Below are 27,847 nucleotides of genomic sequence, written 5' to 3'. Positions count from 1 at the left end.
TACTGCCAGTTTCCAGGTCAAATATGGCCTTGGACTCTTCTCCAATACCACGACCAGTCCTCCAGTGGGGCAGTGGGGTTGTTCCGGATGTGCCTCTTGTTGTTAGGAATGAAAAAAAACGTTTGCGTTAGTTTCTCATTTACAGTTACAGCAACTTGGCGCGTCACTACCCAAGCACAGAGACGGCGGGTGAGAGGAGGGCATTTCCCTGGGTACCTGGAGGGGTGAACCAGCATGCCCCGAGTCCAGTACCCACGGTATTCACTTGCCCCGCCTTACCTACGCAGATCCGTCTGGCCCACAGCACCTGTGCGCCCTGTTTGCCTGAGCCATTCCTGCAACCCCGCCAGAAGCGCGTGCTGAGACAGAGTTGGTTGCAGTGTCTGCCCCAGGTCCCAAGGGTGGAAGCCTGCGAGGGAAGCTGCCAGATCCAGAGCGAAATTGCCGGTGGGCTGGCGCAGAGAGTTTGAAAACAGGTGAGCTGCAGGGGGCTTGTTCAGGCGCGGAGTCCCCTCACTGGGTCAGTGCAGCAGGCTCAGGTGGCGCGTGTGAAGGGACAGTGCATGGGAAGTGGTGACCGGGGCTCAGGAGAGAGGCAACATGGGAGGCGTGGCTCTTTCTTTTCATCGTTGGACCTGGCAAGTGGCTGGGGTGGCGTGCTGAGCATCTGTCCTGACTTCTCTGTGCCACTCGGGGACCCTGGACGCTGCCCCTCAGTTCCGCACCTGCCAGGCCACGTGAGTTCTCCAAGGGCATCCCTGCCCACTCTGGCGCCAGGTGCTCTGCCCTAGGTAGTCTGCGGCAGAGCCGCGCACCCCTAACTAGCAGGCTGGGAATACCGTGGGGAGCCCTCCTGGCCACTACAGGGTGCCAAACACCTGGGACCTGTGAGTCCCCAGAGACCCTTGGACCCGGTGCAAGATAGTGGACCGCAAAATTCCGCCCGGTGGTGGTAGACTGTGGGCGCTGCTGGCGCTCCAGCTGCTATTGTTCCGGGCGCCCACAATAGGTAGGTGGGTGCTGGAGATGGGGACCACCAGGGGCGCGGCCCTGTTTGTGGGTCAGGCTCGGAGGAGTGGGGTGGGAGTCACAGGTGGGGAGGCCGCCTGGGTGGCCTGGGTGGCCTGGGTGGGCGCAAGCCGGTTGCATCCTGGGGTGGACTCCAGCTATGGATGCCCACCTGCAGGCGCAGTATCGCGAACTTGGCAAGCGTGAGCTTCTGGGTCCCGGAATTTCCTAGGAGTCATGGGTCAGGATGGCGCATCACTAGACCTGGAGGCGTGGGTGTGTGACAGCCATGTGCGTTTAATCCGCGAGAAATCAAGGAGAGGGAAACTGAGCTAGTGAGAGTGCACTATGTTTGCTGCTTCAGCGAAGTCACGTGAAACCTTTAAAGCTGTGATCCTGCCTTCCGCTCCTTAGTCCCAATACCATCTCTTTACTCTGAGTAAAGTTGGGTTGATTAGTGTCTGAGTCTTTACAGAGCAAACTGGTCAACGATGAGACACATCCCGTGAACTTCAAATGTCAAGTGCCAGTCAGCCGACCCAACCTTCCGGTCCTGTGCCTTGGGCCCTGTCCTCCATGTCCCCTGAGGCCTGATTTCCCACCCCAAGTGGGTTTTGAACAATCCCTGAAGCAATACTTTCAGTGTCCACAGCTTTGTCACTCCACTGTTTCTCCCTATGTTGACTTCTGTTTAGACTACAGAGGTGATCTCTAAAATAGGGAAGGAGGATCTGTTTATTTCAAATGACCTTTTGAAAATGGAGATGCAATCTCTTGTGCAAGAGCTTTCCCAGTTAAAACAATTTCCCACCTAAACCTTGATGAAGCCTGCTAGGTAGCATCTGTCACAGAAGACCCCTCTTTCGTGGCATCTTTAAAACACATTAGTGAACTTCTTTTGCTGTTAACTGCTTTAGAAAAGTTAACTGTAGTATTTATTACCTGTATCCTGAAATACTGCCACACTCTGGGTTTGATGGAAGTTGCCAGCATTGACTATGTCCTGTGTCAGATGAAGATGATGTAGGTGAGTCAGTTATTTTAATATGATAACATTTTAAAGATCTGAACTGAGACATGATCACATAGCTTGACGACATAACTTTAAAATTAATGCTTATCTAATGTTTTCTGAGTCTTTGGCTCCTTCAGGCTTTCATAAGCACCTCCTTTCATGTTTCCTGCATGAAAACAAATTGCTGTATTTCTGGTTAACTCTTCCATTACTTGTAAAAATTTTTATTTCACTTATCTGTAATTTACTGATTTAGTCACTGAGAAAATAATTGAGTCATTTTGTACATTGGAAACTGTGGATTGAATAAGTTACAATTATTCTTGGATTCACCATAGCTAAAGGAACATATTTTTGCTCATATTTTCCTGTATCATTACAAGTTCCATTAAAAGAGTAAAGCTTAAATATTTTCAAGTAAAAATTCTTGTTTTCTGTGACGGGCGAGACCTGAGGTCCAGGATTATGCCACATGCATCCAAAGATGGCGACTGGCAGAGAGCCAAATGGTGAGCTGAATGCGCCTTGAGAAAAACAGGAAGCATTTACCTTTGGCTGTATGATAATTACTTCAGCCGCTTAGGCCGTGGACATATATATCTTACTTGTATGCTTGAGCTCGTGATCACTTGACCTTTAATAGGATTGGATGGATATATCTGATTACAATTGCTTATGCATGAGACTGGTTATATATTGAGGGTGTTATCTGAATAAAGCAGAAGCTGCTTCATGAACTTCTGGAGAGTAAGTGTTGTTTGTCCTGCTGGTCGGTGGCAAGCGGCAAGCGGTGGCAAGTGGCAGTTTTCCTCTTAAACTTTTGAAGGATTACAAGGCGTCAAATTAATTAATTTACAGAAAATAAATTTGCATTTATTTTGCATATGAACAATCTGCACTGTGAAGTGGTATTCAAATGTATAATTAACTTGAAGAAAACAATATTTACTGAGAATTATGTGGATTTACAACCAGTTTTGTTCCTGGAAGATATTTTTATGAACGATCTAGAAAATACTTCTTGTGATTATTGTTTATACCTTTTCATTTTCCATGCTTGTTTTCCAAGACTTCTAAGGAAAACTTGGATAATTTTAGCATGATAATCACCTTGTATATCATTTCAGTGTAGTTCAGTCATTTAAAGTTTTATTGATTCAATTAAGGTAATTTTATTTTGAGACAGCTGTAGATTTACATGTAGTTATGTTCAAAAAGAGGCATCCTCTGGCCATTTTACATAGAGCCCCCCCTGGGGGTCACATTGTGACATTAAAGATGACATAGCTCAAGCATAGACCATTTCCATCACAAGGATCCCTCATGCTGACCTCTGAGTCACAACTATTTTCTCCTGTTGCCCTCCCCACTACTCATGGCCACAATCAATCCTTTTCCATTTTTCTGAATTTATCATTTTAAGAATATTTTACAAATAGGAACATACTGTGGAACCTTTACTGATTTAAAACAAATCAATGTAATCCTTTGGTTGTTCATTCAGTTTTTTGTGTATAGCAATAGTTCAATTCTTGTTACTGTTGAGTAGTATTCCATGGAGTTTTCTTACCGTAGTTTTTTGAACTGTTCGTTCATTAAGAGCATGTAAGTTTTTTCCACATTTTGGCTATTACAGATAAAGCTGTTATTAACATTTTTGTATAGGTTTTTTTTTTTTGTTGTTGTTGTTATAATAATGGAGCTGATATTTCTTCCCTATCTCCATTGGAGTTTTTGCATTTCCTTCTATGTTCACAGGAATTGGTTTTTCCTTTTCATGAATAGCTGCACATTTGATTAATTTTGGGGGGATATACGTGTAGTAATAATAGGCATCTTTGCAGGTGAAAACATCAAAAATTAATTTTCAATTAAAATAGGCATGATTTGTTGTTCTTAATGCTCTTGATTTAATTTGGGAACGAGGAGGCCGAGGTATCCTTTCATTACAAAATTTTGGTTTTTGCAATTATGTCATTTTATTAGGTAGTAATACTACTTCTGAAAATTACTCAAGTAGATGAAATTCTTAAAAAACCAAAGTAGTATTGAAAATTTGTGCTTTTCTTATCCTCAGTCCCATAGTTCCCTCTGCTTGAGTCTATCACTGTTCCTGTTTGAAAAACATTCATTCAGCGATATTTTATATATGTATCTTTCTCCCCAGTTCTTTGACTCTATATATAGAGTAGCTACTACTTTGGAGGCCAGGCCTGGTGTATTTGTCTTTTTTCACTTAATGCATCTGAGAGATTAGTTCACAAGTAGGCACATATGGATATACATTGTTAAAACCTGCATAAATAAAAGATAACCTTTAAAGTCATTTGTTGTAATCTACTGGCACTATAGGATGAGAGTATAATGAATTTTAGAGCTGGATTCAAATTCTGGCTCTGCTGTTTATGGTTTCTGTGAACTTGACCAACCTGTGTAACTTGTCTATTTCAGGTGCCTATTTGTAAAATGAATTTAATCTTTCCACAAGATTTTGTGAAGATTAGAAGAGATGATGTATGTAAAACACTTACCACAGTGTCTTATTTCATAACACAGCTATTATGTGTTTGTTATCTTCTTAGATCAAATGAACCCCTTATGTTTTTCCTTCCTCAACTAAAATAAAGTACATAGAATGTATTTTTATCTTTTACTTGTATTTTAACCTTTTTACCTTACATTAGCTGTCCTTTATTTAAATTCCAATGATTATTTTTCTCTCCCTGACCCCTACTTTTTCCCCAACAAATGTTATATTTATTATCTATTTTGAAGTTTCTTGGATTATTTTTGACTTTACTGACCTCTCATATCCATCCTGCTATGATATTAATTAGGTGCTTGTGATCTGTAACTTCTATGAAAACATGATAGAAAAATTTTTTGGTGATACTCCAGATTAAATTAAATTTTGGCCACCAAATCCACTAAAACCGCTGGAGAAGATGATGTTCATTTTTATTGGGATTGCAGTAGAGACAAAACTGAGGTTTGGATGCAGATTTATTTGGTTGAGGGTGGTAAGTGTGGACTAAGATGCCAAATAAGTGCTTTGCCTGTCTGGGGATGGCTCCAGGAGGATGGTTTCTGGGAGCTAGTCACAGAGTTTTGGGGACAGGGGTGGTGAATACAATGCATGGTTCAGTTAACATTAGGATGATGACTGTCACTGGAGCTTCACAGGAAATTTCCTGCAGGGTGTGGTTTATATATTTCTATATATGTGTGTGTATGAAAAACAAAAATGTGGTGTAAGTTGAAGAGCAGACTCCCTGGGCTACTGCTATTTTCTGTTTTGCCTCAGAATTCAAACTATCTATGTATGATTAGCCCTGTTCTTCTTCCCAGGGTAGGGATGGTTTTACTTGAAGGGGGATGGGTCTGCCTGGTCATCATGTTTGTTGAAGTCAGGATTGGTTCTTTAAGAATGGTGAAGCCTTTGAGGGACTGAGTTTGTGCAAGATCTTCAGGGTTACTCATCCACATCATTTTTTGTGTTTAGCCCAGGTAATTTAATTGTCAGAGTTGGTTTTATATTCTTAAGAGTAAGTTCTCTGGTTTTTTTGTCTGACCAATTTTCATTTATCTGATATATGTACATGGACTGTTTGTTAATCTTATTGTTGTACTTTTTGTTTTTATAGCATCATATGCTTTGGTGATGAGGAAGGATCTGCCAACCACTCTCAAGGAATCTGGTAGTCTGTTTGTTTCTGGTTTGTTTATTGCCAATTTGGCTGCCTTTTCTGCCATATGATGGCAGTGAAGAAAATAGAACATAGCACTTGAAATAGTTAAATGCTCTACTTGAGGATTTCACTTTTGTACTGATTTTTCTTTATATTAAATTGTGTTTCATTTGCCCAAATAGAACTCATTCTTAGCAATCCCTTTGTTTTTCTTTTTAACATTTTGATTTTTACTTTTGTAAAACCTTAAAGAAATGACAGGTAGACATGTACCAGGGCTTTCAGAGAGAGAGAAAATAAATTTCTCTTTGTCTAATGGAATTGCTCAGAAGTGTTGGAGGGTATGGTGTTGCAGAATCACAATTCTCTGCCCTTTGAAATAGTTCTGCCTTATTTGCTCCACCTAATTTACTCCATTCTTTATTGGGGATTTAATTAGCTCCAGATGTCTCCTTCATGCACATGCTGTTGCCCTACCTTCTCTGCATCTGAGCTGGAGGAACGGGGCAGTCTTCAGACCTAATTCCAGTTTCCAAACATCTTTCCTTTCCTCAAACTTATGACTTCCTCATATTTTTGCTTATCCCTTTCTCTTTAAGTTCTTATTTTATACACACCTTCATTTCTATGGAGAAATCCATAAGTAAAATAATGGTATGCATTTTTACATTATATAGAGTAAGAACTCATGTCGCTATAAATTGCTGATCATAATTCCAGTTTAAGCATTTAAAAGTTAGAGTTCGTTCTTTAAAATACTGTCCTTATTAAATATTTCCCCCATTTTCATTCATCTGTGAAAACTTAAAGTTGGAGAACGTATTTTGTCTAATTTTTGATCCTTACAAAAATGTCATTAGAATAAACTAAATCCATCTCTGGATTTGTAGATAGCAGTCAAAGACCTTATGTTTTAAGTGAATGTTCTGTTCAACACTAATTATTTCCATTGCAGAATAAGTCATACTTGAGATATAGGATGTGTTCATCTCATCATTTTTAAAACAGGAAATAAGACATGTCATATATCCTTTACTACACAGAATGAGAGCAAATTTTATACATACCATTAAGCTTGGCCAAAACAAGTTGAATGATTTTTTTGCTCATAAAAATAGTACACATATACTTTAAAAAAGTTAGCTGATGACCATGTAATATTAATATAAATCATGTTCTTGAAAAAAATTGAATGTTGCCTGTAGACTCTGATGGAGTAAATAATTAAGTTCTTGAAGTTTGTGTTTTTTTCTGAAATTTAACTTTTGATAATGTAACATAGGATGTATGAATATCTCCGTGTCCTAAAATTTTAAGTTGTTTCATATCTTATTAGCTGAAGTTTCTTGAAATAAAAAAATATTAGGTGTATTAATCACACATGAAAAGACAATCTTTTTCAAACTAAAAATTCTTTTAAAAAATCTAGAAATAGTTGATACTATGAAACTTTTGAAAGACTATCTGGAAACCTTAAAATCAAAGCATAAGTGAGTTAGAAAGTTCTCTTTGATTTTCCTTGGTCATTTAATTTGAGTTGATTTATTCAGAGCACATAAGGTTTCTTAGAGCACAGTTTTGCGGCAGATTTCTGGGTGGCTGGCCTGTAAGCAGTGATATTTGGCCTGTTGCTTTGGCCATGGAGGCTGAACCAAGAATGTCAAACAAATGTGAATGTATCATTACTTGTCTTCCTATTGTCTTCCTGTTCTAAGACCAACTCAAGGCATTATTTCAATAGGTTGGTAGTGGATCAGATAATAATTATTTTCATGAATGACAAGTCATGCTTTTTTTTCTAACAAAGACATTTAAAGGCACTATAACCTTATGGTACATGAAGTTATTTTCCAAAGAAACATTCTTCATGTTGTGACACAATAACTTCTTTTAAACCTAAGCTTTAATGAAATGAAGGTAGCTTTATTTTTTGACTACTTTGTAGAAAAACTCATGTAAATCACAGGTCAACCTGTAGCAGAATGTGCACACACAGGTCTTGCATATACCTTTGACTCTCCAGCCTTTTTGCTCCTGCCACCTCATGCAATTATTTTTACTAGTTTCTTTCTCTTTGAGAATATTTTGAGGTGTAATTTTAAATTGAAAAGTTCGGTAGCATCTGATGCATTCATGATATGCATTATCAACCTGTCCAGCTCCAGAATATTTATCACCCCTTCAAGGAAATCCCTATACCCTTATTCTCCCTTCCCCCTACCCCTGACAACCACCAATCTGCAGTGTATTTCTATGGATTTACCTATTCTGAACATTTTACATAAATAAAATGATAAGACCTTTTGTGTCCATCTTTTTTCACTTGGCATATTGTTTTGAAGTTTTGCTATTGTTATGGCATGTTTGACTCTGGACAAGTGTTAAGGGGACTGTTGTAAACTACCTGAAAGCTCACAAGTTCACTCCTCCACACACTGGGCCTTGCCAAAAACTTACAGATCTATTAGTCTGTTGTTTAAAGCAATGTCTGTTCAGCCATTACATGAGTGCTAAACTGACTGCTTAGGAACTTTAGAGACTAAAGGTGCACAGCATTCATATTACATATAATTTTTCCATGAACATAATTCAAAAATAGGACCAACATAAAAACAAATCCTGGGTAAGTTAGGAAACCCAACTTCCAAATTTACCATGTTATGTCATTTAACTGTTCAATTTTTGACAAGTATATTTGAGATCTGTAAAAGGAAAAAAAAAAAAAAAAAAAAAAAAAAAGGACTGACCTACACCAGTGAAGAAAAAGGAGTAAATAGAAACTATACCCAAGAAAGCCCATGTAGTAGTCTTCCTAGACAAAAACATTAAATTGGATATTATATTTTAAAAAAAAAGAAACAATTTCTAAAGAATTAAGGGAAACAAAGAGAATCACATCTTGATAACACAGAATATTATTTAAAAGACCCAAGACAGATGTTGCTTTTAGAACTTGTATGTGAGCACTCAGTAGATGTATTAAGCATGTGATGCCAAGTGGATGATACTCTCAGGATTGCCTGCCTGACAATCACTCTGCTTAGCCACCTACCTCCAGAGCTGGGACACTTAGGCCCACTGCCAGCTCTACAGAAAACAACTGATTCTGCTTACAGCAATTAGAATAGTTTTACTATTTGTAGATTGTGAGAAAAAAAAAAAACTTGTAGATATCCAGGGATGAAGTCACTTTTCCATGTGAAGACATGATAAAAATGAAAATATCCCAGTAATATTTGCTATTTACTGGGTTGCTTCCCTAGACCCCAGCATCACAGTCAATCAGGATAAACTCATTCTACACAGCAGGTGAAGAAGTTTTGTTTTATGTTGAACAGAACATAAAATATATTCTGGTCAGCATACCTACATTTCAACAGACATTAATAACTTGAGCTGCTCCACAAGTACTTCCCCATGATGCTTTGTAGCAGTCATGGGGGCAGAATTATATGTTATCTTATGTTCTTTGCAGTTGAATTTTGTTTCATTGGGTGTATACATAGGCATTTCAATGCATCAATTAAACAAATGAAGTAGATATACTGCCAGGATTAATTAATATTTGCCTCTCAGTCTCTCTGAACTCTTCCCAAGGACAAATCAGAGAAACATGTTACCAATCAGAAAATGAATAATTATTTGTACTGAACAAAAAGGGACTATGTGAGTAGAAATAATTAAGATGGAGAGGTGACTGATGCAAATGCTATAAATATGAATTGTATACAGTAAAAACTTATTGTATAAAGTCTTCCTGTGTCTGCCTTTGGAATTTTGGAAAGTTCTACCTAATTCTGTCTAAATTCCAAATAATACAGCATTTATTCACTATAGGGTGCAAAAACATATTCCTATCAAGTATGCATATTTCTAAAATACCTTTGCTTTCATTTGTTCATAGCAATTTGAAAGCTGGCAGGGTTCTCATCCCCTACTGTTAAAACAAACAAATAGTTGGAGTTGAACAGTTTACTATTCCACCTACTTTTAAATCCCAGAAAACTAACTGGAGTTTTGTAGTTATTTCTAACAAATAACCCTTTCTTAACTGTCTCATCTTAAAAATAGAACTACCAGGAGCTTTTGCTCCATGGGGATTTTCTCCTGTTTCTTCCAAAATCTATATGCCTCATTCATTCCAATCATCTGAACATGCCAAATTAGAATTTGTTTGTATTCCTGGAGTTTCTATCATTATCACATAGAAGAGATGAGAGAATGACTAAGTGATAAAAAAAAAAATCACCCACTTAAAACACATAGTAGAGATGCCAGTTGAGGTGGTCCTCAACCACCAGGCAGATTAAAACATATACTGTGTTTAGCTCCAAAGCAACAATACTACAACTTAAACAAATAGAAGAAGCATCTATCTAAAAATTAGTCAGAAGTTATCTACTGACTTCCTTGAATTTCATCACTATGGCAGGGTGGTGGTGTCAGTGGTCATGACGTGACAGTTTAGCCACATCTTCAGTAGTGCCTTTTCATGTGGGCTCTGTGGTTGGCCATGTAACTTGCTTTGGGGGTTCTGTAGCAAACTTGATAAACATAGAAGCTTACAAAAGCACTTGTGCATGTCATGGGGTTGTAGCTCAGTGGGAGAGTGCTTGCCTAGCATGTGTGAGGCACTAGGTTCAATTCTCAGCACCACATATAAATAAATAAAGTTTCATCAACAAATATATGTGTGTGTACATGAAAACACATATACATATTTCATTAAAAAAAAACACTTGTTCACTTTTGTAATATCTCCTAGAAAACATGCCCATGTAAGCCTTGGAGGTAGATAAGAGAGATGTAGAAGAGAAATGAGTGCCCCATCATAGCCAGACCCAGTAACCCTGCCATCAATGTCAACATAGATATGGTGAACAGAAACACTCAGCAAACCCATAGACTCGTGACAAAGAACAAGTTATTCTTTAAAGTCACTAAATTCAGAGTGGTTTGTTACAGAGCAATAGCTAACTGATATGCCACTCAGTAGAAGGCTAGAAAACATAAATTGAGAAGCCAAAATTATCTAAAAAGTAACCCTGACATTCACCTGGGATGTTAAGAATAATGCTGAATTTCACAGACTGATGGCAGAGACATAACAAGACCCAATTTTGGAGCCAAGGGGAATCTCTGAGACCAGTACTTGATGGTTAAAGGGACCTGATGTCTAAGGTACCAGAGTTTGGTAGGAGCAACTGCCAGCAAACCTGGGTACACGTCCATTCCCTTCATTCAGTCTGAGCCTCTTCCAGTTGACTACCTCTGAATTTGTTTGACATAAAGTTTCCTGGAAGAAATGTGCAATTTAAATTAGTGTGTGAAGAAAATTGATTGAAGGTCTGCAACCCTAGGAAAAACTCACATGTCAGTGACTTCCCTCTGAGAGAAAAAGGCCATTTGTCACCACTTCTCTGTCTGTTTCCAGTATTCTTAATCATTAAATGAACTCTTCTCACTGGCCTCAGTCCTCTCTTCCTTCCTAGAATCTTCTCATTAAGTTCTTTATTACCCTCCATATCCTACTCTCCTGTCATTTAACAATATGCTCTTACAGATGCTCCCACAAGATTCAGTGTCTTGGCAAAAGCCAACCCTGTTCACTGGCTTTACCAGAGCTCCTACCATTGATAGAGCTAGAAAAAACAGCTTGGTGCCTCAGCTGTCAGATTACTCACACCACAGATGAGTATGGACACTACACTGCTTCCTCACTATTGTGTGCACAAGTTTAATAAGTAGTCATGCATAGAGCTCAGACATTCCACCCATCCCCTAGGTGATGAGACCATTTGTCTTAGCTCCAAGTGTGGGTGTTCTCAGAGCAGCTTTCTCTCAAAGAAATATTCATCTGCAGTGCTTCTAAGTTGTGTGCATTGTTCTCCATGAGGACATAGATTTCCATCTAGGGACCATCAAATTCATTCTGACCTAAGTACTATATATAGACTAAAAAATAATGAGATAATGGGACACAGACACACAGGTGCTTCTGATTTTCAAATGTGGTCAACAAAATAGAAATTATGTTAAAATATTACTAAACCCACAGCCACTGTGTGTGTGTATGTGTGTGTGTGTGTGTGTGTGTGTGTGTGCATTAGCACCACTATGTATTTTCTTAGTTATTGCAAGATAAGAACTCAAATCAGTTATGTCAGTCTCCTTCCAGATTCTAATCTTCACATTCTAATCTTCTAAAACAGGCTGGGTGGAAAATTGTTCTGAATCATTAGACTCATTTTTAGTTAAGACTAGTGCCACTTTCTCTTGGGTCATCTAGCTAAATTAAATGTATGGCATGTCTCAAGGTATAAGTTTCTCAACCATAGACTGTTGATATTTGGGACCAGACAATTCTTTGCTATGGGGATTGTTGGTAGAATACTTGGCAGCACTGCTGGTCTTGATACACAAGATGCCAGGAATAGTACTCCACCCCCACCAAGTTGTGATTATCAAACAAATGTCCAGATATTGTCAAGTACTCCAAAAGAGGTAAACCTCCTTGCAGACCTGAAAAGAGCAAAAAAGGGGACTGCATCAACATGGTCTCAAAACCTCACATCCTTGTGGAGGTCTGTTTTCATTTGGGCTGAGATAATTCAAGAACTGCATATGTAAATGTTAACTTTGTTTCCAAGAATACAACAAAACAATTAATGCTTTCCTAAGATAAATGATACCTAATGTCATTTAATTTTTTATCCAAATGTTTACTAATGCCCCAAAGTTTGAATCCTGACAAAACAAGTAGAAACATCATCTTGAAAAGGACACAAAAGTCATTAAGATTAAACTCAGGAATTTAGTTATTAGATATCCCATGATATCTACACCCAGCATAATACAGTGCTACTGGCATCCTGAATTCTGCCTCAAGTTACCTTTCTAAATTTTAAAAAGTATTTTTATTTGTAGATGAACAGTATACCTTTATCTTATTATTTATTTTATGTGGTGCTCAGGATTGAACCCAGTGCCTCATACATGTAAGGCAAGAAATTTACTGCTGAGTTATCACCCCAGATCCAAGTAGCCTTCCTGATTTTTAAATATGGGTTTTATACTGTTGTTGACACTAAAAAATTCTCTTTTGTTTTTGTAACTGAGAATTTAACCAATGGGCACTTAACCACTGAGTCACATTTTCAGCCGTTTTCTATATTTTATTTTGAGACAGGCTCTCATTGAGTTGCTTAAGGTCTCACTAATTGATTATTCTGGCTTCGAACTTGCAATATTCCTGCCTCAACTTCCTGAGTCCTAGAATTACAGGCATGTGCCACACACCTAGCTAACAAATTTATTATTAAATGCAACAATTTTATTGGAAATTTGTGGTTATTATTTACATACTGTTATTTCCTCTGCAATAAGGATTTGTTGTTGCTCTCATACAGAAGCCAGCTTTGTGGTCACATTTGACTGGTTCTAAGGAAGAAGACTGTTCATTCCTTTGAGCCACAGGGAAATGTACATGATACTGAATTGTGACAAGGCATAGAAGCAAAAGATGGGAGCTTAACTCTGGGTTAAGGCATGGACGTTACAGATAATAGAAGACATATTCTCTGATTTAATGTTAATTGAGGGGGAAAAAACCTTAGAGTTCTGGGAGAGAGTTTCCAGTGACACTAGTCTTTATGATAGACACAGCCATATGTCACACAAACTGCTAGTTAGCATAGGTAGGTTAAAATCCCAGAAAAACTGCTACTTAGCATAGGTAGGTTAAAATCCTAGCAAAGAGAAGGTCCTTAAGAGTTTATTGGAAACCCTAGCTCCTTCTCAAATACTTATCTGCATCCTCAGAAATAGCCATGGGAATTTCACTAACTCAAAATGCTCTGTTTTGATAGTTTCACAACAAAGTCGTTATTAGAGTTTTGAGGTATAAAAAATTGTGACATGTTACAGAATTATAGTGTGGGTCCCTCAACTAAACTGCTGAGCCTGTTCTGGCAAAAAGAGAGGATGGTAGAGCACAATCAGCCTCAGAAAGAACAGGCAATAATTTAGAAGGCTGTAGTTTAGACAAGCTATAAGAAACTGTTAAAGATGAAGCTAACATACCTTCTCTCCAGAATATAAAGCAATGGAAGAAACAAATTTCTATTTAGACTCTGAGTACATATGAAATCAGCAGAAACAAGAAAACAGAACTCTGATTAATTCAATATGGCAAAAAACTTGCTTTTTAACATAACCTACTTTTCTATGAAATTCATGTGAATAATTAAGAGGGAACATTGTGAAACAGTAGGAATTAAGAAGTTGGAGGAATTTGCAATCATAAATTTTAAGAAAATAATTATATGCATTAATAAATATTAAGAATTTTTACGTAAAAAAGAAAATCAGTAAAAGAGAAGCATAAGAAGTTCTTGGTGTTTACATAAACTCTATGTCTACAAGTAATGCAGAACATGCAACATTTTGTTTGTAAAGCAAAAATAATTGTGAATATCCTTAAAATAATAAATAACTCTATATTAATGTATTATATAAAATATATGGAATCATGTTCATGTAATACAGAACATGATATGTATAATTTTAAGTATTATTTATCTAAATATGTTCAAGACTTTCATCTCAATAGAAAAGTGGCAAATCATACACACATGATACATAACTGGATGATATATTAATAGAAACAATAAGTTAAAATCCCAAGATGCTACTTTTGTACACCAAATCACACATATTTGAAATCTAAACATTTTTGATGTGCCAAGGATATGTAAACTAGGTAATTTCATGGCTTGAAAGTGTGTGCACACTGATGCAATTCTAGAAAACAGAGGATTTCAAATTTTTGATTGTATATAATATATTGAGTATAAATATTTTGTAATACTTCATACATGATATGATATATGCAGCATTACAAAACTATGTGTAATATTTGGTCAACAACTTTAAATTATAAATTATTTGCTAGACTCAAAAAATGCAGGGAAACATTGGTTTTCATTTATCAAAAAAATTGGAGGACATACCTAATATATGCCCAAATAGAGATATTATTAAATAATTCATGCTACAGAAATAAAAGGAATTATTCAGCAAACCTAAAAGATATTTTAAATAATATTTAATACTATGAGAAATTCTTACTTTTTAATGAAAATTTAAAGGAATTTGCAAAACTGAACATTTATGTGACTCCAAATATAAATATGCATATGTTCACATATGGATGCACACATATACACAGGAATAAGTTCAAGAACACCAGTCAAAATGTTGGTCTATTTTTCTTAGCTTTTCCCTATATTTTCTTTTTTTCTTTTTTTTAATTGTAAACAAATGGGATACATGTTGTTTCTCTGTACATGAAGTAAAGGCATACCATTTGTGTAATAATATATTTACAGAGGGTAATAGTGTTAGATTCATTCTGTTATTTTTTCCTTCCCCCCACCCCTCCCACCCCTCCCATCCCTCTCTTCCCTATATACCTCCTTTCTCCATTCTTGCCCCCTCACACCCCCCATTATGTGTCATCATCTGCTTATCAGTGAGATCATTCATCCTTCGGTTTTTTGAGATTGGCTTATCTCACTTAGCATGATATTCTCCAGTTTTATCCATTTGCCTGTAAATGCCATAATTTTATTATTATTTATGGCTGAGTAATACTCCATTGTACATATATGTATACCACAGTTTCTTTATCCATTCATCAGTTGAAGGACATCTAGGTTGGTTCCACAACCTGGCTATTGTGAATTGAGCAGCTATGAACATTGATGTGGCTGCATCACTGTAGTATGCTGATTTTAAGTCCTTTAGGTATAGGCCAAGGAGTGGGACACCTGGGTCAAATGGTGGGTCCATTTCAAGTTTTCTAAGGAATCTCCATACTGCTTTCCAGAGTGGCTGCACTAATTTGCAGCCCCACCAGCAATGTATGAGTGTACCTTTTTCCCCACATCCTCACCAACACCTATTGTTGCTTGTATTCTTGATAATTGCCATTCTAATTGGGGTGAGATGGAATCTTAGTGTAGTTTTGATTTGCATTTCTCTTATTACTAAAGATGGTGAATAATTTTTAATATGTTTATTGATTTATTGTAGATCTTCTTCTGTGAAGCATCTGTTCATATCCTTAGCCCATTTGTTGATTGGGTTATTTTTATTCTTGGTGTAGAGTTTTTTTTTTTTGAGTTCTTTATATATTCTGGAAATTAGTGCTCTATCTGAAGTATGATTGGCAAAGATTTTCTCCCACTCTGTAGGCTCTCTCTTGGAATTGCTGATAGTGTCCTTTGCTGAGAGAAAGATTTTTAGTTTGAATCTAAACCAGTTATTGATTCTTACTTTTATTTCCTGTGCTATGGGAGTCCTGTTAAGGAAGTCTGATCATAAGCCAACATGTTGAAGATTTGAACCTATGTTTTCTTCTATATTTTCTAGATTGTCTGTAAATTTTAAAATTAGAATATATGAAGAAAATATACATAAAAATTTATTTGGGTTATCTTACCGGAATTGTAATTATAATTACAATAAAATGTATATGACTACTTAAAATCCATTCCCAACTCAATTGTAAGTTAAATTGCCATAAGAAAAATATTCATCTTGCTCTTACCTGCCTTCTGAGTGCTTGGCATAGTATATAAACTTTATAAATATTGATGAAAGAATGAAAAAAACAACAGAGAAGGGGAGAGAATATGAGAGGGAGAGAGTGACAGATGGACAGGGGGTTGGAAAGGCTGTTGAGTCTTCCAGAATAAGGTGCCTTGGAACCTTCAGATTCTTCAGGTCAGTCCTGTGGCCAAGCATTACTGCCTGGCTTAAAATACATGCTGAACACATACTGCATGAATGAGTAGATAAGCTAAGTTTTACCTTTTCTTTTAAATACTTTTTCATTGTTGATGGACCTTTGTTTTTACTTGTTTATTTATATGGGATGCTGAGAATCAAACACAGTGTCACATACATGCTTCAAAATATCTACAATCCCAGCCCTAAGATTTACCACTTAAAGTCAGAATTAATACAAGACCCCCTTTTTCCTTTCTGACAGAAGTGTGTTCTAAGCACAATGGAAACTAGATCTAATAGCTAGGACTCTAGATTTGTGTAAGCATGTGTGACCAAGGTCACAAGGGGAAAATCAGAGCAGTGCACCATGGATTATGCCAGGAAGTCACCTACTTCTATTTACAAATATCAGATCAAAAGAGGCATCTATACTTTTTAACTTTAATACAATTCTCTCCTGATGTAGTATTTGGAAAGAGAAGAGGATGTCCTAGTCTGAACACTGATGTTTCCAAATTGTCTCAGCTCACAAAGTGCACTGAATGGGCTTGCTCAGGCAGCTCCATGAAACATGACTGTGAGTTCCCATGCTGCTGGTGGCAGGCATCCACTCCAATCCAAGTCAAGCCTGCGACTCACATGTATTTTGAAGAAGAATCCAGCCTCAAAAACTTAAAAAAAATTAACTCAAAAATTCAGAAATCTTCACTTTTCAAATATATTTGAACTTATTCATGTTGAAAGTGGTTCCAAGCTATAAAATATTGTTGTTATTGTCTGAAAGGAATCAGGCAGTTTCTTGCTAAATGATGACAGATGAGTATTTTTCTTTCATAAGGAATTTTCTTCCAAATAATCTTCTTTAAAAAACAAAATCAACTAGTGAGGACATGCTATGTTTTCTGATAGGTCACAGTGTTGAAAGAACACCTTAGCCACTGAACTACCTGTAACTCCAGGATAAAATATTAGTGCATTTTAGTTATGAAGTATTTTTGAGTACATATTATGAAGGATGTTATAGAGATGCAAAATACTAGGTTTAGCATAAATTTTCTTGGAACTCTAAAGATAAGTCATGTGGATTTTATTAGTAAAACATTTATTTTGACCTTGTGATGGAGAGTATAATCACCTGCAAAAATATTAGTTTAATATTAAGTGGGGTTAAAGTTAATGTGGAATCTTGAAGACTAGAAATGTTGCTCTTCTATCTAAACAAGATAAACTGTGACATGATGACTTGTCAATTTATCTGTGAGAGTTATATAATGATCTTATAATTCAATATTGCCAGTTAATGCATAATTTATTGGCATTCCCTTTATCCTAAATGCCAGCAAAAGGGATATGCTATCCAGGTGTCCTACTTTTCAATTTACTACATGTTACATGTTAAATTTGAAAGTTAAATCAATATTATAAAAAGATATACCCTTTTCACTATCATTGAACATTAATAAAAATCTCAAGTGAATTATATTTGGGGGTAAATATGATTTTATCATGACACTGAAAGATAAAAAAGCAGTTACAGTAAAACCACTAATATTAGAAGATGCTTTGATATTTGCAAAAACATATAGCAAACATATTTCATAGGTTAACTCAAACACAATACATTTATTTCCACACAGATGGTTGAAACAACTACATCTACAGTGGGAATATTTTTGATTGCAACTGAAATACATGCCTGTTGTCAAAACATTTCTAAACAAAACTTGATTTTTGCAAAAGGTATTCAATTTGGTCAATATGTTCCTGTGTAGGCAGAGACTTGAAGTACTTTAGAATTGTATATGGAGTCATCAGGAAATAAAAATAATAACTTCCAATTACTTGCTTACATACAGAAGAAACTGAACAATAGCTTCATATTCATCATTAAAATTAATTCTCATTATTATTAAAGTGGAAAACAAATAGGAAATCTGAAGCCTATAAAAGTTAAGCAAACTGTTCACAATTTTACAAATAAGGTTATAATGGTTGGGTTGATCCCATCAAGGCAACAATAAGCAATGATTTTAAAAGTCTTACAAAAATGTGAGTTGGATTACACGTGGCTGCCACAATTATGAGACAACAGCCAGGCCCCATAGGACCCCTGGCCAGACTGACTGAGCATCATCTCCAGGATCCCTCAGCCGACCAATCACTACCTTCCTCTGGGGCCCTCATATCAAATGACTGGTCCCTGCCGCCAGGACCCCCAGACCAACTGACTGCGTCCTATCACCAGGACCCCAGACCTACTGATTGCACCGGCCTCCAGGATCCCGCAACCACACCAAACACACCTGACATCCAGGATCCTTGCCTGACCAACCACATCCTGCCTCCAGGGACCCCAGCTGACCATGTCCACACCCTGAGCTGCAGCTCTCCATTTGCAAACACATTGGGAAGCCAGAGTGGCCATCTTGAATAATCCTGGAAGCCATAGCTCAGATATTTAGTTGGGGCAAATCCCATCCTGAGACACCTGCTGGAGAATTGAAGCTCATTGTCAGTTAACTCTCATGCATCAGGCTGCTGAAGACTGGGAGGTTTCATTACTATATGACTGTTATACTGTAGATTTTCTTTTTTCTCCTTATTGAAAAATTTTAAGTTTTTATTTCTTTATTTTTCTGGCTCTCTTTTCCTTTTATTTACCTGTTACCTCAGAGTATCTTTCTCCTTTTTTTACATGCTAACATTCAATATTTTTTGAATATACTCTTATTCTTTCTACTATCTAGAACTTCCATATATTTTTTTCTTATCCCATTAAGAGCTACATTCTACATCCCTGTGCATCCGCTTTCTCCTCCATTAGAAACTGCAGATCTTATTGCAAAAATGTTTGTTTTACTGAAGATAATACTTGAACTTATTCTGCTTATTATGACAATATTGTTAATGTCCTCATAGGGAATATTTGGTCTAGGATTGCATAGTGTCTGAATTGGGCACTGCTAATGTTGATCTCCCCTTAAAGAAAAGCTTTTGGAGACCTATAGGGCCACTATAAGCTTATAGGGGGAAATCTGCAATACCCAGGATCTGCACTGCTAGAGGGGAAGATACATGAACAACATGAAAAAACAAAGGAAGAAAATGATCCAAACAAATCTAGATTCTTTATTAATAGAATCCAATGACAGTATGTTAGAAGAAATGTCAGAAGAGGACTTCAGATTATACATGATTAAGATGATTTACGAAGCAAAGGATGAAATAAGAGAGAAAATGCAGGCAATGAATGATAATACCAATAAGCTGAAAGAGCAAGTGCAGGAAGCAAACGATCATTTCAACAAAGAGATAGAGAATCTCAAAGAAAACCAAATGGAAATCCTTGAAATGAAGGAAACAATAAACCAAATAAAAAACTCAATGGAAATCATCGCCAAAAGACTAGACCACTTGGAAGACAGAACCTCAGATAATGAAGACAAAATATTTAATCTTGAAAATAAGGTTGCCCAAAAAGAGAAGAAATCATAAACAGAATCTCCAAGAACTAAGGGACATCATGAAAAGACCAAATTTAAGAATTATTGGAATTGAGGAAGGCACAGAGATACAAACCAAAGGAATGAACAACCTATTCAATGAAATAATATCAGAAGACTTCCCAAACCTGAAGAATGAAATGGAAAATCAAATACAAGAGGCTTACAGAATACCAACTGCACAAAATCACAACAGAGCCACACCAAAGCACATTATAATGAAAATGCCTAACATTCAAAATAAAGAAAGGATTTTGAAGGCCACGAGAGAAAAGCATCAGATAACATATAGGGGGAAACCAATACGGATAGCAGCCAACTTCTCAACCTAGAGTCTAAAAGCTAGAAGGGCCTGGAACAGTATATTTCAAACTCTGAAAGAACATGGTTGTCAACCAAGAATCCTCTACCCAGCAAAACTAACCTTCACATTTGAAGATGAAATAAAATCTTTCCATGATAAACAAAAGTTAAAAGAATTTACAAATAGAAAACCTGCACTTCAGAATGTTCTCAACAAAATATTCCATGAGGAGAAAATGAAAAACAACGATGTGGGTCAGCAACGGGAGGAACTACCTTAGAGAAAAACCACTCAAAGAGAAACCAAGCCAAATTAAAAACCAAAAATAAACCCAAATGACTGGGAATACAAATCATATCTCAATAATAACACTGAATGTTAATGTCCTGAACTCATCAACCAAAAGATATAGACTGGCAGAATGGATTAAAAAGAAAGACCCAACAATATGCTGCCCTCAAGAGACTCATCTCATAGAAAAAGACATCCACAGACTGAAGGTGAAAAGATGGGGAAAAACCTACCACACAAATGGACTCAGTAAAAAAGCGGGGGTTTCCATCCTTATATCAGATAAAGTGGATTTCAAGCCAAAGTTAGTCATAAGGGATAAAGAAGGACTTTTCATACTGCTTAAGGGAACCATAAATCAGGAAGACATAACGATAGTAAATATTTATGACCCAAACAATGGTGCATCCCTGTACATCAAACAAATCTTTCTCAATTTCAGGAATCAAATAGACCACAACACAATAATTCTGGGTGACTTTAACACACTGCTGTCACTACTAGATAGTTCTTCCAAACAAAAACCAACCAAATAAACCATAGAACTCATCAACACAATCAATAACCTAGACTTAATAGACATATATAGAATATTCCATCTATCAATGAGTGGATTCACTTCCTTCTCAGCAGCACATGGAATCTTCTCAAAAATTGACCATATGTTATGCAACAAATCAGTCCTTAGGAAATGCAAAAAAATTGAGATATGACCTTGTGTTCTATCAGATCATAAAGCCTGAGAGTAGAAATCAATGACAAAATAAAAAGCAGAAATTACTCCAACACCTGGAGACTAAATAATATGCTATTGAATGAAACATGAAAAACTGAAAACATTAGGGAGGAGATAAAAAAATTCTTAGAGGTCAACAAGAATGACAATACAACATATCAAAATTTCTGGGACACTATGAAAGCAGTACTTAGAGGAAAATTCATTGCATGGAGCACATTCCAGAAAAGAATGAAAAGTCAACAACTAAATGACCTAATATTACAGCTCAAAGTCCTAGAAAAAGAAGAATAGAAAAACAGCAAAAGTAGTAAAAGGTAGGAAATATTTAAAATCAGAGCTGAAATCAATAAAATTGAAACAAAAGAAACAATTTAAAAAATTGACAAAACAAAAAGTTGGTTCTTTGAAAAAGTTAACAAAATAGATAAACCCCTAGCCACACTAACAAAGAGAAGGAGAGAGAAAACCAAAATTATTAAAATTCGTGATGAAAAAGATAATATCATGACAGACACCACTGATAAACATAACATAATGAGAATCTACTTCAAAAATCTGTATTCTAGCAAAATAGAAACTACCAAAGACATTGACAAATTTCTAGAGTCATATGCTCCTCCCAAACTGAACCAGGAGGACATACACAATTTAAATAGATCAATATCGAGCAATGAAATAGAAGAAGCCATTAAAAACCTATCATCCAAGGAAAGCGCAGGATCAGACAGAATCTCAACTGAGTTATACAGGACCTTCAAAGAAGAACTCATTCCAATACTTCTCAAAGTATTCCAGGAAATAGAAAAGGAGGTTACCCTACCAAACTCATTCTATGAACTAATATCACTCTCATACCCAAACCAAGAAAAGACACATCAAGGAAAGAAAATTTTAGAACAATATCCTTGATGAATATAGATGCAAAGATCATTAACAAAATATTGACAAACTGTATCCAAAAACATATTAAGAAAATTGTGCACCACGATCAAGTGGGGTTCATCCCTGGAATGCAAGGATGGTTTAACATCCATAAATCAATAAGCGTAATCCATCATGTCAATAGACTTAAGGATAAGAATCATGTGGTTATTTCAATTGACACAGAAAAAGCATTCAACAAAATACAAAATACAACAAAATTTGTGTGTTTCATGCTCAAAACACTAAAAAAAATAGGGATAGTAAGAACATACTTGAACATTGCAAAGGCTATTTATGCTAAGCCCACGGCCAACATCATTCTTAATATAGAAAAACTGAAACCATTCGCTTTCAAAATTGGAACAAGACAGGGATGTCCTCTTTCATCACTTCTATTGAACATTGACCTTGAAACTCTAACCAGAGCAATTAGGCAGACTAAAGAAATTAAAGGGATATGAATAGGAAAAGAGGAACTAATGCTGTCACTATGTGCTGATGACATGTTTCTATATTTAGAGGATTCAAAAAAACTCCTCCAGAAAACTTCTAGACCACATGAATGAATTCAGCAAAATAGCAGGATATAAAATCAACACAAATAAATCTAAAGCATTTTTATAAACAAGCAATGAAACCTCTGAAGGGGAAGTTAGGAAAGCAACTCCATTTGCAATAGCCTCAAAAGAAAATAAAGTACTTGGGAATCAATCTAAGCAAAGAGGTAAAAGATCTCTACAATGAAAACTACAAAACATTGAAGAAAGAAATTGAGAAAGACCTTAGAAGATGAAAAGATCTCCCTTGTTCTTGGATAGGCAGAATTAATATTGTCAAAATGGCCATACTACCAAAAGTGCTATACAGATTCAATGCATTTCCAATTAAAATCCCAATGATGTTCCTTACAGAAATAGAGCAAGCAATCATGAAATTTATCTGGAAGAATAAGAACCCCAGAATAGCTAAAGCAATCCTTAACAGGAAGAATGTAATAAGGGGTATCGCATTACCAGAACTTCAACTATACGACAAAGCAATAGTAACAAAAACAGCATGGTATTGGCATCAAAATAGACAGGTAGATCAATGGTACAGAATAGAGGACACAGACATGGAATATACAAAGAACTCAAATAAATACAACCCCAAATAAATACAATTTTCTCATACTAGACAAAGGTGCCAAAAATATGCACTGGAGAAAAGATAGCCTCTTCAACAAATGGTACTGGGAAAACTGGAAATCCATAAGCAACAGAATGAAACTAAACCCCTATCTCTCACCCTGCATGAAAATCAACTCACAATTGATCAAGGACCTTGAAATCAGACCAAGAAATCTTCAACTTGTTGGCTTAGGATCTGACTTCCTTAACAGGACTCCCATAGTACAAGAAATAAAAGCAAGAATCAATAACTGGGATAGATTCACACTAAATAGCTTTCTCTCAGTAAAGGAAACTATCAGCAATGTGAAGAGAGAGCCTACAGAGTGGGAGAAAATTTTTGCCACTTATACTTCAGTACTAATTTCCAGAATATACAAAGAACTCAAAAAACTTTACATGAAGAATACAAATACCCAATCAACAAATGGGCTAAGGATATGAACAGATGCTTCACAGAAGAAGATGTACAAGAAATCAATAAACATATTAAAAAATGTTCACCATCTTTAGTAATAAGAGAAATGCAAATCAAAACTACACTAAGATTCCATCTCACCCCAATTAAAATGGCAATTATCAAGAATATAAGCAACAATAGGTGTTGGTCAGGATGTGGGGAAAAAGGCACACTCATACATTGCTGGTGGGACTTCAAATTAGCCACTCTGGAAAACAGTGTGGAGATTCCTTAGAAAAGTTGGAATTGACCCACCATTTGACCCACCTATCCCACTCCTCGGCCTATACCCAAAGAATTTAAAATCAGCATACTACAGTGATACAGCCACATCAATGTTCATATCTGCTCAATTCACAATAGCCAGATTGTGGAACCAACCTAGATGTCCTTCAATTGATGAATGGATAAAGAAACTGTAGTATATATACAGAATGGAATATTACTAAGTCATAAATAATAATAAAATTATGACATTTGCAGGCAAATGCATAAAACTGGTGAATATCATGCTAAGTGAGATAAGACTATCTCAAAAAACCAAAGGATGAATGATCTCAGTGATAAGCAGATGATGACATATAATGGAGAGTGGGACGGGGCAAGAATGGAGGAAGGAGGGACTGTATATTGGGCAAAGAGAAGTGGGAGGGGTGGGGGGTGAAGGAAAAAATAGCAGAATGTATCAAACATCATTACCCTATTTAAACGTATGACTATGCAAATGGTATGCTGTTACTCCATGTACAAACAGAAACAAGGTGTATCCTATTTATTTACAATAAAAAAATAATTCACCTAAAAATATGAGTTTATTCTTTTATATAATAAATAGTAAAAGTAGTGAGTCCAGCTGACAGGTGGCTATAAAAAATTCTATCCTACCCTCTTCTGCCCCATTCCCCTTGATCCACATGCTCACTGCTGTTTAATTCGGAAGGGTTGCAACATCTAGAAGCATCTAACCCTTAAACAACTGAATACAACCTAACAGGAAAAGGGAGGTGGGATACACAGGCTGTATAATCCTCACAGGTGAGAGAGAAACCAAGAAACTGAAGGACACATGGGTTAAAATTTTCTTAGTTGAGGCATTGTCACACATGTTCCGCAAAGAACCAGATAGCAAACAGCAAGGGTTTGCAGGCTCCATGGTCTCTTTCACAACTGCTAATCTCTTCCCATACAACTGGAAAGCAAAGATGAGTGTTTCCAACAAAGGTAGAGACAATGGTGGAATTATTTTGTTGGTGTTAGTTCAAGCAACTCTTAGAGAGCAATATGTTATTTTGCATGTTTTATTATCCTCATGCCATCTGAAGGTGTAAAATTTGTTTCCTTAATCCATTTGTGAACAAGTGTTCAAATTCTTTTTCTAAAATATTTTTTAGTTGTTGAAGGACCTTTATTTTATTCACTTATATGTGGTGCTGAGAATCGAACCCAGTGCCTCACATAAGCTAGGCAAGTGCTCTGCCACTGAGACAAAACTCCCACTCCCCAAGTGTCCAAATTCTTAATCACATTATGTAGAAATAAACTGATGAAGTAGTACTGGAATAAATGCTGTGAGATGAGTTGTAAGTTATGCAAGTTTTAAAGGTATTAGCTGACCAGGCATGGTGACACATAACTGTAACCCCAGTGGCTCAGGAGGCTGAGGCAGGAGGATCAAAAATTTATAGAAAATTTTTGGTATGTTTCTTGGTATGGGACTGGGAGCGAGAGGCACATCTTCTTGCTTTTTTTTTCCTTGTCTTACATATTAATTTTGTGTATTTGTCCTAGGTAGGGATTTTTCCTAGGTAGCTGCAGTATTGCCACAAATTACTGGAGTTAATCCATCTTTCATGTTTTATGCCCTGGTGCCTCCTTTGCATCACTATCCATATGCTTTGAGGTCATTTAAAAACAGGCTTATCTGAACACAAACATGTGATACTGCAATAATCTGATACCATGGAGGTAGCATATACTGAAGACATCGAACAAAGGCATGATTTATGTCCTCAGAGGGATGGAAGGTTTCATTCTGAGAGGTTGAGTAATGTGCCCAAGGCCACATGTTGTGATGTGTCAGAGCCAGGATTTGAATACAGTCAGTCTGATCTCCAAGTTCACATTCTTAGCTAACATTTTGCAATGCCACTTTCCAATGTTTACTTATTATATATTCCTAAATAGGTTAAGAAAAATAGTAAGATAATAAGTTTGTGCTAAATCAGGGACATTTTCCTTGAACAATTCAGAAATAGGATTTTAAAAATTTAATCACTAGTTGCTTTTAAAAAATTCTATGACTGTCATAAATTTTTATTTCTTCACAAGACCAAATAAATGATTTTATTGTACCCAGGGCATTTACAATTTATTCAAATTCATAGTGTGTAACAGGTAAAGTCCAAGTATTAAATAACCAGGCAGTCTACACACAATCAAGGATCAGAGATAAACCAAAGGCAGGTTGCCAATGCCTCCTTTCTCTTCAAGTTTAATTAACATGAAAACTGTTTCACATTCATTTATACAGATAAAATTCTTAAATTTAACTGAAATTTAACTCAGTATATTTAATCCATATACAGCAGCTTAAAACCAGATTATGATTTCTCTTTATTTGTCCATTTTAAAATTAAGAAAAATTTAATAAATGTATTGAAAATTATTTGGTTGTTCAAAGGGCTTGGCATGATAGATTTTCAGACAGAATACTAAATTCTACAAAGCACAGGTAAATTAAAATTTAAGTCACTAAATTAAGCAATAACGTTTTCTCAATGATTTTGTAGAATAAAAGATAGGTCTTAAAAAGACCACCTTCAAAAAGGTGATTTTCTGAATACCAAAATAATTCAGCACAGGCCATTTTCAAAGTTGGCTCATGCATTAAGCTATATAAAAATATACACCTTGTATATATCACCAGAGGACATAGTTTATCTCTCATATATAATAATTTACCTCTTTTAATAATGAATGTGCAAATCTAGTCTGAAGACTAAAAGATACAAGCTCTCAAAGGTAAGAAAGTTCTAAGGATGCCTCCTCATTTATAACCTTCCAAGATAAAACAGTGCAATATCATCAGCAAGTACTAAAACCAAGCATTAAAACATGAAGAAAAATTATCCTGGGTGAAGCATGAACTATGCTATGATTGTCTGGTCCTAAACTTTCTGATCTGTTCACAGAATGATTTTTCCCAGGAGACTTTCCAATTTATAACTTTGATGAGGGTGAAGCTGAACTTTTTCCCAACAAGGCTGTGGAGCTGAGTCTTTTATGTTCAGGTTTTACCCAAAGGTGACATATGCTATAAAAACAGGCTCCCCAGTCCCCTGCTCTCTGCTTCTCATTTTTGTTCCTTATGCCTCCTGTTTTTGCCTCTGCTTTGTGGATCTCTTTTTTATTCCTTTTGTACTAAATTCACTTCCTATTGACTCAAGGCTCATTATTATGACTGGAATCAACTGAAAAGTATGCTCCCTGGTTGCTGGATGGCACCAGGCTCCCCTGATGCCTCCTCGCCAACTGCACTCTTGTGGCATTTTATTTCTGTCCTTTTCTAAATGTGGCAGATTCTTGAAGCTTGTATCTTCTCTCTCTAGAATTTCAACTGGAGGAACTTGTCCAATTAACATGGTTTCAAGTAATCTCTTCACACTGATGAATCCCACTTCTGCATATCCAGTCCCAGCTTTACTGTGAGTTCCAGACCTGTGTGTATGCAAATGTCCAGTCAACCTTTCTGTCTAGGGTTTTCATAGATGTATCAAAGCCATTTTAATACAGCTTTCATGAAGTTAGAAAAATGCATACCAAAGAGCTCAATTTAGGCCCTGACTCCACTTTACACTCAACCCTTCTTTAAGACCTGTCCACTCTCCTTTTGACATAGATTTTTTGTGTGTCCCACTCTGCTTCCTTTCTTCTATCCTGTCTTAACAAAGG

Source organism: Sciurus carolinensis, chromosome 16 (genome assembly GCF_902686445.1).
Source record: "Sciurus carolinensis chromosome 16, mSciCar1.2, whole genome shotgun sequence".
In the NCBI taxonomy this organism is placed as follows: Eukaryota; Metazoa; Chordata; class Mammalia; order Rodentia; family Sciuridae; genus Sciurus; species Sciurus carolinensis.
The sequence above is the reverse complement of the archived record's forward strand: the minus strand, read 5'-3'. Positions refer to the sequence as shown.